The sequence below is a fragment of the Pygocentrus nattereri genome, chromosome 29, assembly GCF_015220715.1.
Source record: "Pygocentrus nattereri isolate fPygNat1 chromosome 29, fPygNat1.pri, whole genome shotgun sequence".
NCBI lineage: Eukaryota > Metazoa > Chordata > Actinopteri > Characiformes > Serrasalmidae > Pygocentrus > Pygocentrus nattereri.
Window position 1 is genome coordinate 21,288,352 of NC_051239.1, and position 14,143 is coordinate 21,302,494.

The window sequence follows — 14,143 nt, forward strand, 5'->3', positions numbered from 1 at the left end:
ATTTGCAAATCATCGTATTCTGTTTTTATTTATGTTTTACACAACGTCTCAACTTCACTGGAATTGGGGTTGTATAATTATGGTCACGTTTTGAAAGATTGGTGGAATTCCTCTCTAAGGGCTGCTCTGTTCATCAGGTGCTCTCATCTGCTTGAAGCTGATGACACATTTACTGCTGCCACAAATCTCAATATGTCATGGTTAAAATGTATCATGCATTATATGGTTGATCATACTGCAGCTAAAAACTGACCGTCATATTTATCCTAAGTGTTACACAAAGTTACAGACCTTCTGACAGCTAATTAATTCACTGAGCAGCATTCCTCTTGCTTTGCATTCAGTATATGTGGACTGCACTTTGAAAGCCTTGCAGTATTAATTCCTTTTTAAATGTAATGAATTGCCCTTCATTGGAAAAGTGAGCAGCTAAAATGAGCCTCCACCATATGTTGTTATTTTTTGTGGGGATAAAAATAAGTGCACCTCTCTACAGTGCCAACAACATCTGTAGACTATCTAGGACACAGATGGAATTGGGTTTAAGGAATTTTAAGTTCTAGGTTATCGATTAGTTTGCTTTCCTTTTGATATCTGTGAGCTGATCCATTGTTATTAAGTGGGTTAGCCACTGTGTTCTGCAGTAATCAATATCATTCACAGGAGTTAATAACATCATGAAGAAACACAAAACAGTTTTTAATGATTCCATTTATTTGAAGCAAAAAAGTTTGCAACATTGATGTCACCTCATATTAAAATGTAGTGCCCCCTAAACTCAATAATTCATTGCGCAAACTTTAACAGCAACAATTGCAGGCATTTCTTATAACTGGCAGTCTTTTACAATGCTGTGGAAGAATTATAGCCCACTTTGAAGAACTGCTTTATTTTGTTTATTTTGAGCCATGTAGAGCTAAGTAATCTCTTGTACTTTGGACTGTGGCATTGCTGTATCACCTCATTGAGCTTGAGTGTCAGGTCACTGACTGTTGACCGAACATTCTCCTGCAGAATGTTCTGATAAAGAGGAGAATTCATGATTCTATCAGTTATGGTAAGTCACCTTGCTGTGTTAGCGTACGTAACAGGAAGTTAGCAGATGTAACAGGAAGCCTGACTTCCAAAACATTCCACTTTCAACTCATCAGTCCACAGAACATTATTCTACAAAGCTTAGGGGTCATAAAGTTGTTTTCTGGCAAATGTGAGATGAGCGTTTTTATTCTTCTTTCAGTGGTTAGCAGCGGTTTTCATCCTTAGATGTTCATGTGGGTTATTTTGTGAATTCCTGGATTTGGTAGGCTTCAACTTCTGAGAAGATTCACCATTCAAAGATAACAGGGTCTTACTTTACTTCAAAGATAACAGGGTCTTTACTTTACTATAGTGTTCACTATAGATCTATATCTATATCTACAGATGTTCAAATTGTTAAGATATCTTTTGAAGCTATAAATACGTTATTCACAGCACTGTATATAAACTTACAGCCCATTTAGTCAGATAAACAACCAAAATAGGAACCATGTAGATTTATAGTTAGAGATTGTGCTCAGTGTTTTTCTCTGCATATTTTTTTTTCCATTTTACCATTTTTATGTTCATCAATTTTCAGGACCCCCACAGGACCACCAATGAGAAAGTACTATTTAGATGGTGGGTCATTCTCAGCACTGCAGTGACACTGGCATGGTGGGATGTTAGTGTGAGTGCTGTACAGAACAGATGACACATGGCAGTGCTGCTGGACTGTTAATATTACACCAGCCAGAAATAACCAGTCAGCTGCAAACTGACTGCTGATGAAAAACTAGGATGACTAACAAAAACTGTGCAGCAACAAATGATTTGTAGTCTCTAATTATACTTCTACAAAGTGAATCAACAAGTTACAGTACTGTGCAAAAGTCAGAGACCATGTTTTGTTTCTATTAGTTTTTAACCAGCCAAAAAAGTTGCTTATCAGCATCAGGGGGGAAAAGAAACAAAAATACATGCAATATTTTTTCAAAGAAACCTGTAGGGATATTTTTCCCCACTTTCAAAGCTCAGTCTTAGAAGTTGGCATTTTCTGCTTCTCATGATCCAAATAACCCCAAGTATATTCAATGATGATGAGGTCTGGGGTGGCCTGTCTATTGTTCTGAGAACAGCAACTTTTTTGTTTGATTAGTATGTCTTGATCTCCTCAGCAGTGTACTTAGGGTTGTTCTCTTGCTGTAGAATTCTTTTCTTCCTAATCAAATGTTTAATAGCGGATACTACATGATGTATCACTATTTGTTTGTACTTATCAGCATAACACCTTCGATCCAAAATAAATCACTCACAACTTCAGATGTTATATATGTTATATTTGTAACATGGAACAAAAGCAAGAATCTGTGATTCATTTATTCTCTTGAGCTATTCAGAAGACATAATTGTGAAAATGTCCAGAGAAATCTCAGTCCATGTAGGGCTGTATATATATATATATATATATATATATATATATATATATAAACACACACCAAAGTAGATCGGATTTGGTATTGAGAATCAAGCAATCAGGTATCTGTGCTGGAAGGGAAAAAGCGGTATTGGTGCATTTGTAGTACCTTATGATTATTCTTCAAAACAGTCATCTTCGCCTTGAGGTTCTTGGTAAATACAAAATGAATGAAAATGATTGTGCTGTGTTTCATTATTTTTAGCCATCAGTGAGGCGATGTAATATGTTATTAACAGTTAGCATGAAAATAATCTTAAGCTGCCTCCCACTTACAGCTTTAACTGGTTTATTTAGCACATAATCCTCTCGTACAGCAAATAAACACACACATACAGACAAACACACTTAAATACCAATTATGAGTGCCTTATACGAGAGCCCAACATTACATGTGCTATAATTATCTACTGCCCCCACTTTGCTTAGAAAGCTGTGAAAATGTTCAATAAAAAATAGACATACAAAGAAATAGCTGAAAATGCACAATGTCCAAAGAAGTCATCTGAGAGTAATGGTATGGGGGGGGGCTGTAATGGTGACGTCTTAACAGCAGCTTCAATTAAGACATGTAACATGCTCTACTAAGCCATTTGAACACCGCATGGTGACTCATCTGCAATGTTCTAGTGAAAATTCTGTATAAAAAGGAGATATGTAATCATTCATGATTAATCCTGATGAGGAAAAGACGAAATTAAATAATGACATGTGTGAAAGATACAGTGGGAATGAGGGAGAAAGGGAGGGAAAGAGAGAGACAAAGTGGTTTAATAGTATAGATAGGGGCTTTCCCAGATTTGCAGCAAGCAACAAGAAAATCAGTTATGAAATATAGGAGAGTAGGGTACAGCCTAACATGAGGTGAAATTTGACATGAATTTAGTAAGGCTTAAAGTAGACTGAGTTATTGCTATTTTACATGTTGACCACAGCCTAATGGACTTTAAATAAAATAAAGTGCAGATGTTCAGCTTTAATATGAGAGTATTTTCATCCAAATCAAATAAACAGTGTAGGAATTACATCCATCTGTCAACCATTTGATTGACTTTGCAAGTGCAAAATGTTCCCCTTTTTCACTTTAAAAAAGGCTTGAACTGTTATCGCAGTGCGCTTCAGGTTAATGTCAATCATTCACCATTCAATGAGTTTTGAAGCATTTGGCTGAGTCTGATCAGAAAATATAGCCATATGCACCGTAAGTATAAAGGGAACCTGTTCCACTGGCAGCCATACATGCCATAACACTACCTCCACCACATTTGACAGATGAAGTGGTATGTTTTGGATCATGAGCAAGAGAATGAGTTCCTTGCATCCTCCATACTCATCTCTTTCTATCATTTTGGTACAAGTTGATCTTTGTCTCATCTGTCCATATTTAATAACCTCTAAATCTGGTCTTCCTGTTTTTGAGGCTTATATTTAGCTCAGTAATCAGATTTCTCAGTGCATGTACACTCTTACCCAGATTTCCTTCGGATTTCTCAGCCTCTGTATGCACAAGAACAGACGGCAGTACCAGAAATGAGCAAGCAGCATTGCTGCGAGATGGCAGAACAACACTTCTGGAGCGATGCTGAAACCTATATGCTTGATGAAATGAAGGATTGAAATATTCTTTATTTTCTAGATGATATATATTCACATTTTCAGGTAAAGTGGTGTGATTTTTTTAAGCTGTGGCTGAGCTTGAGTTTACGTTATGTTACATTTACATCAAGTTGTCATCACGTTGTCTTCTGGAAGTTTATTGGTTGCAAAGCAGAAATCTGATTACTGCTTTACTCGTGTAGACCCGGAGTTTCCCAGTATCTGATTACCCAAGCATCATATTACTGACAAAATCTTATAATTGTTTCTTCATATAATACATATACTTTGCACAATGCAAGGTTTACAGGTGTGACTGTGTGTGTTTGTGTGCGATGGTCTGAGTGTGTGGTAGAAATGCACATTCTATTTTACTTGATTTCATTTTATTATTTTTATTTATTACAAGTGAAATATTTGTCAGATATTGTGCATTGTGAGCTCTTGTAACTAAAACCATCCATCCATCCATCATCTTCCGCTTCTCCGGGGTTCGGGTCGCGGGGGCAGCATCCTGAGCAATGAAGCCCAGACCTCCCTTTCCCCAGCCACTTCCACTAGCTCCCTGGGAGGGATTCCGAGGCGCTCCCAGGCCAGCTGGGCGATATAGTCACGCCAGCGTGTCCTGGGTCTTCCCCGGGGTCTCCTCCCCGGTGGACTTGCCTGTGACACCTCCCAAGGCCTAGCAGGACTCGTGTACCCTGCCCGGATCAGGGTTACCGGGGCCCCACCCTGGAGCCAGGCCTGGGGGAGGGGCTCGCCAGCGAGCGTCTGGTGGCCGGGCATTCACTCATGGTGCCCGGCCGGGCCCAGCCCGAAGGAGCTACATGAGTCCCCCCTCCCATCGACCCACCACCGATGGGAGGGGCAGTAGTAGGGGTGCGGTGCATTGTGGATCGGGCAGTGTCCGAAGGCGTGGGCCTTGGCGTTCTGATCCTCGGTTGCTGTAACTAAAACCAAATTCCTTTTATGTGTAAGCATACCTGGCCAATAAAGCTTGATTCTGATTTTGATGCAAATGTGTAACAATGGTCTTATTCTTATGGTCTTACTCTGTACCTTATATGGGTTTCTCCATGCGGAAATGTACATATACCTTTTCATAGCCTAATGCTTTGAAACAGAACTATAAAATTAAAACACCGGAGCCAACACAACTTAAAAAATATAGTACAATTATGGCCCCTAACTAAAGGTAATGAATATGTACCTTTGAGGGTACCACCTCAGTGGCTGTACATCTTGTGAATAATCCCCTGTATTTGCTCTGGTTAAGATCAAAATGCTTATATACACTGCTCAAAAAATACAGGGAACACTTAAACAACACAATATAACTCCAAGTAAATCAAACTTCTGTGAAATAAAACTGTCCACCAAGCAACACTGATTGACAATCAATTTCACAGCTGTTGTGCAAATGGAGTAGACAACAGGTGGAAATTATTGGCAATTAGCAAGACACACTCAATAAAGGAGTGGTTCTGCAGGTGGGGACCACAGACCACTTCTCAGTACCTATGCTTTCCGGCTAATGTTTTGGTCATGTTTTGGTTAGTTCGGTTGGTGGTGCTTTCACACTCGTGGTAGCATGAGATGGGTAGCATGAACCAACACAAGTGGCTCAGGTAGTGCAGCTCATCCAGGATGGCACATCAATGTGAACTGTGGCAAGAAGGTTTGCTGTGTCTGTCAGCATAGTGTCCAGAGGCTGGAGGCACTACCAGGAGACAGGCCAGTACACCAGGAGATGTGGAGGAGGCCATAGGAGGGCAACAACCCAGCAGCAGGACCGCTACCTCCACCTTTGTGCAAGGAGGAACAGGAGGAGCACTGCCAGAGCCCTGCAAAATGACCTCCAGCAGGCCACAAATGTGCATGTGTCTGCACAAACGGTTAGAAACTGACTCCATGAGGATGGTATGAGGGCCTGACGTCCACAGATGGGGGTTTGTGCTCACAGCCCAACACCGTGCAGGACGCTTGGCATTTGCCAGAGAACACCAGGATTGGCAAATTCGCCACTGGCGCCCTGTGTTCTTCACAGATGAAAGCAGGTTCACACTGAGCACGTGACAGACGTGACAGAGTCTGGAGACGCCGTGGAGAGCGATCTGCTGCCTGCAACATCCTTCAGCATGACTTTTCATAATGCACCACACATTTTCAATGGGAGACAGGTGTGGACTGCAGGCAGGCCAGTCTAGTACCCGCACTCTTTTACTACGAAGCCACGCTGTTGTAACACGTGCAGAATGTGGCTTGGCATTGTCTTGCTGAAATAAGCAGGGACGTCCCTGAGAAAGACGCTGCTTGGATGGCAGCATATGTTGCTCCAAAACCTGTATGTACCTTTCAGCATTAATGGGGCCTTCACCGATGTGTCAGTTACCCATGCCATGGGCACTAACACACCCCACACCGCTGGCTTTTGAACTTTGTGCTGATAACAATCCAGACAGTCCTTTTCCTCTTTGGCCTGGAGGACACGACGTCCATGATTTCCAAAAACTATTTGAAATGTGGACTCATCAGACCACAGGACACTTTTCCACTTTGCATCAATCCATCTCAGATGAGCTCAGGCCCAAAGAAGCCAGTGGCTTTCAGGGATGCTCCCTTTATACCCAAATCATCACACTCACCTGTTTCCAATTAACCTGTTCACCTGTGGAATGTTCCAAACAGGCATTTTTGAGCATTCCTTAACTTTCCCAGTCTTTTGTTGGCCCTGTGCCAGCTTCTTTGGAACGTGTTGCAGACATCAAATTCAAAATGAGCGAATATTTGCAAAAAAATAAATTTATCCATTTGAACATTCAATATCTTGTCTTTGTAGTGTATTTAATTGAATATAGGTTGAAAAGGATTTGCAAATCGTGGAATTCTGTTTTTATTTATATCTTACACAACGTCCCAACTTTATTGGAATTGGGGTTGTAATACCTTTGATCCAACATACATTTTTCCATTGGATCCTCCAAATTACAAGGTTGTCAAGTAGCAGAAATATGAATTTTGCTATGTGCACAGCTGACACGGCAAATAATACAAAAATATCACAAACCAGCAAGTTGTGTGATGTTAAGTTGCTTTGACAGTAGTAGAGTACATTAGACGGAGCTGGTATTACCACATAATACTGTTGAAGGCTTAATTTCACGCATGTCAGTGTGCAGAAGCAGCAGCTTGCTATTAACATGGATGGCCCTAAGGGTCTCTTAATTCAGTTCATGCAGTGAAAATGTCTCTAAGACGATATGTATTGGGTTTGGGATCTTTGTGCATGACCAAGCTTGATAGGAGCACCATTTTTTGCCACATACAAATCCAGACCCAGAGTCGCTAAAATACAGAATGACGCATAATATCAGAGATCTATTAAATTACTCCTGTTTGCATGAGCTTATCAGACTAGCAAATGTTACAATCAGCTCCACTCATGGAGTAATTTGTAACATTTACAATTAGGCCACTTTCGACTGAATTGTTCACAAATTGCAGGTGTTGCAAATAAAGTTTAACGCCCTAAAAGTCATGGCCTGCTAGAAGGCCCCAAGTTTTATTACACGACTGTATAACCTAAGAATAGTTCAACTAGTTTGCACTGAAGTCCCTGTAGTTACTGAATAATATGCCTAAGCGTGTAACAAGCTTGGGATTTTAAGGGGCCAAGTTTTCATTTGTATCAGACGTGGTTGCTCATATAAAAAAGAATGAATGAAGTTTTTCAGCAAAATCCAAAATGTTCGGTCCTTCCTAAGGAGGACAGAGAGCCCGATCCATGACACAGGACATCACTGTGTTACAATGCACTTGTTATTTTTAAAAGCATAACTGATCTTTTGTTGAAGGGGACACACTTTTGTAAGTCATATTTTGAGGACACAGATGGACCTTGCTACAAATTAGAGATCCAGTCATCTCTACTCCAGACTGCACTAATCCCTTCTGGAGCCTCATACAGGCAATAAGAAAAACTTATCTGAAAATCTGATTCAATTTATCATCTAATTATCAATTATCTCAGACCTCAACATTCTTATCTGTGTCCCTGGCATAAACCTTGCAAGCCAAACTTGAAAAGTACTGCCGAACATTCTTCACATACAGTTACAGACTGCTGTTTGCGCTTGTCTTTCTTTTGAATGGTACTAAAAGAATGGCCTACCAAAAATCTCATTAATGAACATAATGAATACCATGAACTAAGGAGAGGATCAGAGAAAATAAAGGACTTGATTCTTTTTGTTGGACATGAATGGAACTAAGGATCTATAATTCCTTGATTTCAAGCTTGAACCCAACCAAACGACAACTTCTAGGGTCCAAGCCTAATGCAAAATTCTCACTAAAGCTGTTCCATCTCATCACCTACCATCACCCATAGCTGCTGTCTGAAATTCATGGATTCCACTGCATCTTAAAGCAGAAGCAGATCAAGAGCCAAAACATCAACGATTGTAAGAAGTCATGCGGAACCAAACTAGCACCATCTTATAAAGGCTTATGGAGAACCTCAAATTACCTTCTGCAGGCAGAGGCATTATCAGGCTAAATATCTATACGCTGACTGGTGTGAATCACTAGACTTTTATTTCACTCGTTTCATCACATTATTCGCAGACATTCTTAGCACTTAATTGCCAGCTATGAAATATCCATTCATAAATAGCTCCAGTCTTACTTCAGATCTAGAACCCCCCCCCCCCCCAAAAAAAAAGTAATTTCCCTTCATTTTTCCACTGTGAGAAGACAACATCAACATTATAGGTCTGAAAGGATGTGCAGCTTTCAAGAAGCCACTACATACATAAACTGTTTAATTATGCAGAAATTTTAAACGTAAAAATGGGTAGAAACCCCTTTTTAACATCACTGGCTCTACAGAACTGGCTTCTGTGGTCAGTTAAATGGCGTTTTTGGCATTAAAAGATGCAGAAACATCTTTCCATACACTTAAAAGTTAGCTCTGATGGCATAATTTGACCGGTTGAGAAGCATTTTACTTTTGTTTTTCCCCCGCAGAAACTGTACCATTCTGCTGAGCACTAGTTGGTAAGTAACAACTGCTTTGCAGTTAACCATTAGTACCTGTCGTAATGACTAGAGTGTCCGTAATCCATGTTCTCTGATGTGCGGTGAAATTTAACAGATATTCTCTAAATATATTTGGTTGTAGTCTTTCAGGAGTGAGAAAATGTAGGTTTGACCATGTTGGATCTTTATTTCATGAAAAATATAGGAGAGAATATTCAAATATTTAACGAAAGCCCAATATACAACCTAACTAAACTCTGCGTACAGAATAACAAAACTGTCACTATCAGGTTCAGCTCAGCTTTTTCAGTAATTGTCAGATTGTCAGTTCAGTCAGTCTGTAAAACGTTTGTTTGCTGAACTGTATTCTGTTAAATTCCAGCTAATTCCAGTTTGTTTTATTGTTCTATCACAGCAGGAGGCCGAAAAGCTTGCTTAGGGACTGCAGGTCAAATATCTTTGGGGAGGTATTCCTACATATATGATTTCTGTTTTTGTACATGGTAAAGTGGCAACATACCAATGTTTAGCAGAAAGCAGTCAACACTTAGCAACTTGTGCTCAGTGAAATTATGCAACTAACTGTTGTATGACAGAAAATAAATTTTATATATATATATATAAAAAATACTGAACCTTCCAGCAAGACCATAACAAAAACAATCCTGCACAGCCATACAAATTCAAGAATCATAATGTCCCCTTATCTAAACCCAGCAAAAAACCTGTGGGTTAATCTGAAGCCTTCTGATCTGAAGAAAGAGGATCAATAATGTAGACTTCTAATGAATTAGACTCAATTTAAATTTAATCAATGTTTGATTGTCTCTGTTCCTTTATCTGCTTATCAAAGTGCTGTGAAACCCACAATTTAAGGGTGCACAAGCTACATTACTAAATTCATGGGCTCCATTGATTGAGATAATTTTCAAAATATGAGCAATAATATTCTTTTCACAGTAAAGGTGTTTCATGATGCTAGGCACAGAAATCATTCTATAAAGTGATTATTTACATTTATAAATCCTTTTTTTTAATGAGAAGGAAAATGAACTTTTCTGCATTCGAGTAACCTGGCTTTAAGAAATTCCCAAAGTGGAAAAATAAACATGCTTGGATGAGGCCATCAGTCTGAAATTCTCATCTGCAGATGACTACAAAGTGGTGCCCGAGTTATGTGCTCCTGCCAATGGGCAGTTAGCTGGAGGACTTCTGAAGCTTGAGTTGACATCTGCTGAAATGGAAACTCCACATATTAGATATCACTGAGCAGGAAATGTCTGAACGAAATCTTTGAAGGTTCTTCTAAGACTGCATGAATTCAGTCTAAGATGGCTCACCAAACACACCCAGAACACTGGCAAAAACCTGGAACAAATTCAAAGGAGTGGTGCTGGTGTGACCCACATTGCTTGCTAAGCTTTGATGGTCTTTAAGGACATTTTCAATGAACACCAAAGGCAGCTGAAATTTATGAACAAGTCAGAGGTGGAAGACCAAGCAACTCCCCCATTCCTCAGCACGATGGTAGCAAACAGGCATCTATTAGCTGACATAACAGAACTGCCAATTAACAGTCTCGTTTAAGCGTTGTGTCATCGTTGAGACATGGTGTTGCATTATAAGCAGTTCCTGGAAAATATTTGTTGATGGTTGATTGGCTTCACATGTCTAGCTGGAAGCATGTCAATGTCCTAGCTTGGTAACAAGGGAGAGACCCAGCTAGCAGGTAGAATTGGTGATAAATTGGGCAGAATATTTCGTTTACATTTTACTGGCACAGTTTGGGTCACCTTACCACATTTGAGGGGTCACTGGAAATCAATACATTTGTTCTGACTAATCATTCTTATTCTCTTCCAGCACAACAGCACTCCCCTATCCACAGGGCACAAGGGGTTGCAGAATCATTTGAGGAGTAAGGATATGACAAATCATATGCTACACCATTCACAGGCAGCAGATCTCAACCTGAGTGAACACCTTTTAAAGTTTTTGGCCTGACATGTTAGGTCACCATCAAAACACCAGTTGAGGGAATACTTTTTTCATCCTGCCAGTATAATGTGTACATTATTGTGTTTTAGTCCTTTTAGCTGTAATTATTTAAAGATAAAAACCCTAAACCTGTCTGTTGAAAAACCGTGTCCTTGCACACTGGTTCTTTAGGTATACAGATCTTGCTGTCAAGAACATGTTGACAAGAAACAGAAATCAAGGCTTATGCAACACTTACTACTATACAGTATGGCTTAGGAGTGGGAGTCCTTGTACACTGCTTATTGAGCTTTCATTTTCAGGTCAAAATAGAATTCATGAAGTTCTCAGACATTAATGTTGGCTTCCATTTAGTTTGGCACACACTTCTCGATGACTTATGCCATGATTTTAAAGTCAACCTGAAATCAAACCTGACATTCCTTCCTTGTTAATTCATGACATTTGTCATATTAAGCATGACTCATGATGTCATATACCATTTACAAGACACAATTCTTGGTTTCCCTGAATCTTCCATCAATATGCAATGTTTTGATTTTGGATTACTTCACCATATATCAGCAAGCAAGAAAAAGGAACCAATAACAATGCCACTTCCCATTCCCAAACCCACAGCTATCACTGACTGAAAATAAACCGTCAGCTCAAGAGACCCTCTGTGATAAACTGTACATCACAACAGGGAAGGAAAACAACTTCCAACTCATGATACTCAAGTATCCACTGAAACCACTTTTGAAACCGTCCACCTACATAATTCAACTTCATAAAATAAACCATATACGCCCTGATTGTTGAGTCTACATTGTGAACAAATTTCATTTTCAACATGTATGCTTTGAACACATAATTTGATCCCAAGCTTAGAAAAAAGTACCTCAAACATTCAATTGAAGAAGAAGGGGAGGAAGAAAAAAAAAAAAAAAAAAAAACAAAAAAAAACAGGAGGGAAGAAATGGTCACAACTTGAGTTTGCTGCCATCTAGTGGTTAGTACATATTCTCTTGGTAAGCACTATATATTCAAGGACACTAAACTGGACTAAGTTTGGTACTTTTGCACATCAAATTCACTTATTTAAAAAAAAAAACAAAACAAAAAAAAACATCAATATAGCTGCTATACATTCAAGAGACTTTTGAAGATCAGCCTCTCAGTTTTTTTGGTTAAATAAAAACGACTGTGTGAAGCACAAATCCCTTCTGAGAGACAGCCAAGAATGACTCAAAACAGACTTATTTTTGTTTCTTATTTAGTTAGGAAAAAATGAAATTAATGTAGAAACAAGCCAGGTTTTGCATTTGGACAACCTCTACCCCATCCCCTTTAACCTTAAAGCTAAAACTGAAATAAAACAGTAAGGAAATTCCCTGCCCCTCCCCACCCCCGGAACAGGATTGCAGTTGTAGTAATGCACAGTAACATGAAGTGCACAAATGGGTGACGTTTCTTTGATTCTATTAAAGCTGAAAAAAATCAAAAGTTTGTTTATACATCCATATTTGTTCTAATTATTTATCTCTTTTGGGGGAATATGGATGTAAAACAAGTTGTAACACAACATGAGAGGAGCAGCGTCATGGAGGGAAAAGAGACAGAGACAGTGACGGAGAGACAGAGAGAGAGAGAGAGAAAGAGAGAGAAAGAGAGAGAAAGAGAGAGAAAGAGAGAGAGAAAGACAGGCTCAGGGTGGTCAACTGATTCCCCATGGGAAGGGTGGCTAAGAGGCCAAGCGATACAGCGCAGAGACATACCTTACGCCTTTAGCTCTTTTTTTTTTTTTTTTTTTTTTTTTTTTTTTTTTTCGTTTCTTTTTTTTTTTTTTTTTTTTTATACACGCAGTGATATGATCAAGGCACAGGGATCTTCTACAAGTTTTTTTCAATAAAGTACAAAATAATACATTTTACAGTCTGTACAAGAATAATAGTCCAGCAGTAAAAGAGAGAGACACAGAGACAGAAAAATAGAGAGGGGGGGGGGGGCAGGAGAGCTAGAGGGATACAGGGAAAAAAAGAGAAGGGTTGGAGAGAGAGTGATAGAGACAGACAAGGGCTGGAAAGGAGGACTAAGATGATGAAAAAGAGGGACCTAAAAGAAATATGGCAGAAGGGAGCAGTGTTCCATTGGCAAAAGTCTCCTTTCCCTCTTTTACTAGATTTTTTTTTTCTTTTTTATCCAGAGGCAAGAGTGCTGTCAATCAAATTATTTGCATTAAATTAGATGATCAAAGAAGGGAGTGGGGCGCGGAGTGGAGAGCTGTGATCGTTCCGATGTTTTGAGTTCATCTTTCCCGAAAGCACCTAAACATGAGTCTCACGTGACAAAGTCAGACATTTCTCACTGGTCCTTCTTATTTTCTGCAGTCTGTCCTGCTCTCTCACAATTCTGCGAGCAACCATCAGTCTCTGTAAGAGAGGAGGCGAACACAGAAGCCAATCAGAGGCAACCAAGCAGATCCATCCAATCGGAAACAGCCAGGCACAGTCATGTGATACAGGACCAGGGCAGGGTCGTCACAAATCAGCCGTCAACAGTACTGCCGGGGGGTTTAGCCACATATGTGTGCGTATGCAATTTGGCACACGCCCTGATCAACGGGCGAGCTAATACGACAAGTAAAAATGAGAGAAATGTGAGCTATGTTTTTGCAGGTGTATAACTTTTTTTTCTTTTATGTCAGGTAGCGCTATTGTGGCAATGTCTGTGTTGCATCTACTTGTGCAAATGGTCATATGAATTAACTTAAGTCTCAAGGTCCGTATGCGTGCAGTCAATTGTCTTGAAATGGGGCTGCTGCGTCAAATGGATGCTGCATCTTATTATTATTTTTTTCATTTATTTTTTGGTCCCCTGACAGCATGGGTCTCCTGGGCAACAGTGTATGTATGTGTGTGTGTGTGTGTGTGTGTGTGTGTGTGTGTGTATATATATATATATATATATATATATATATATATATATATATATATATATATATATATATATATATATATATATATATATATATAT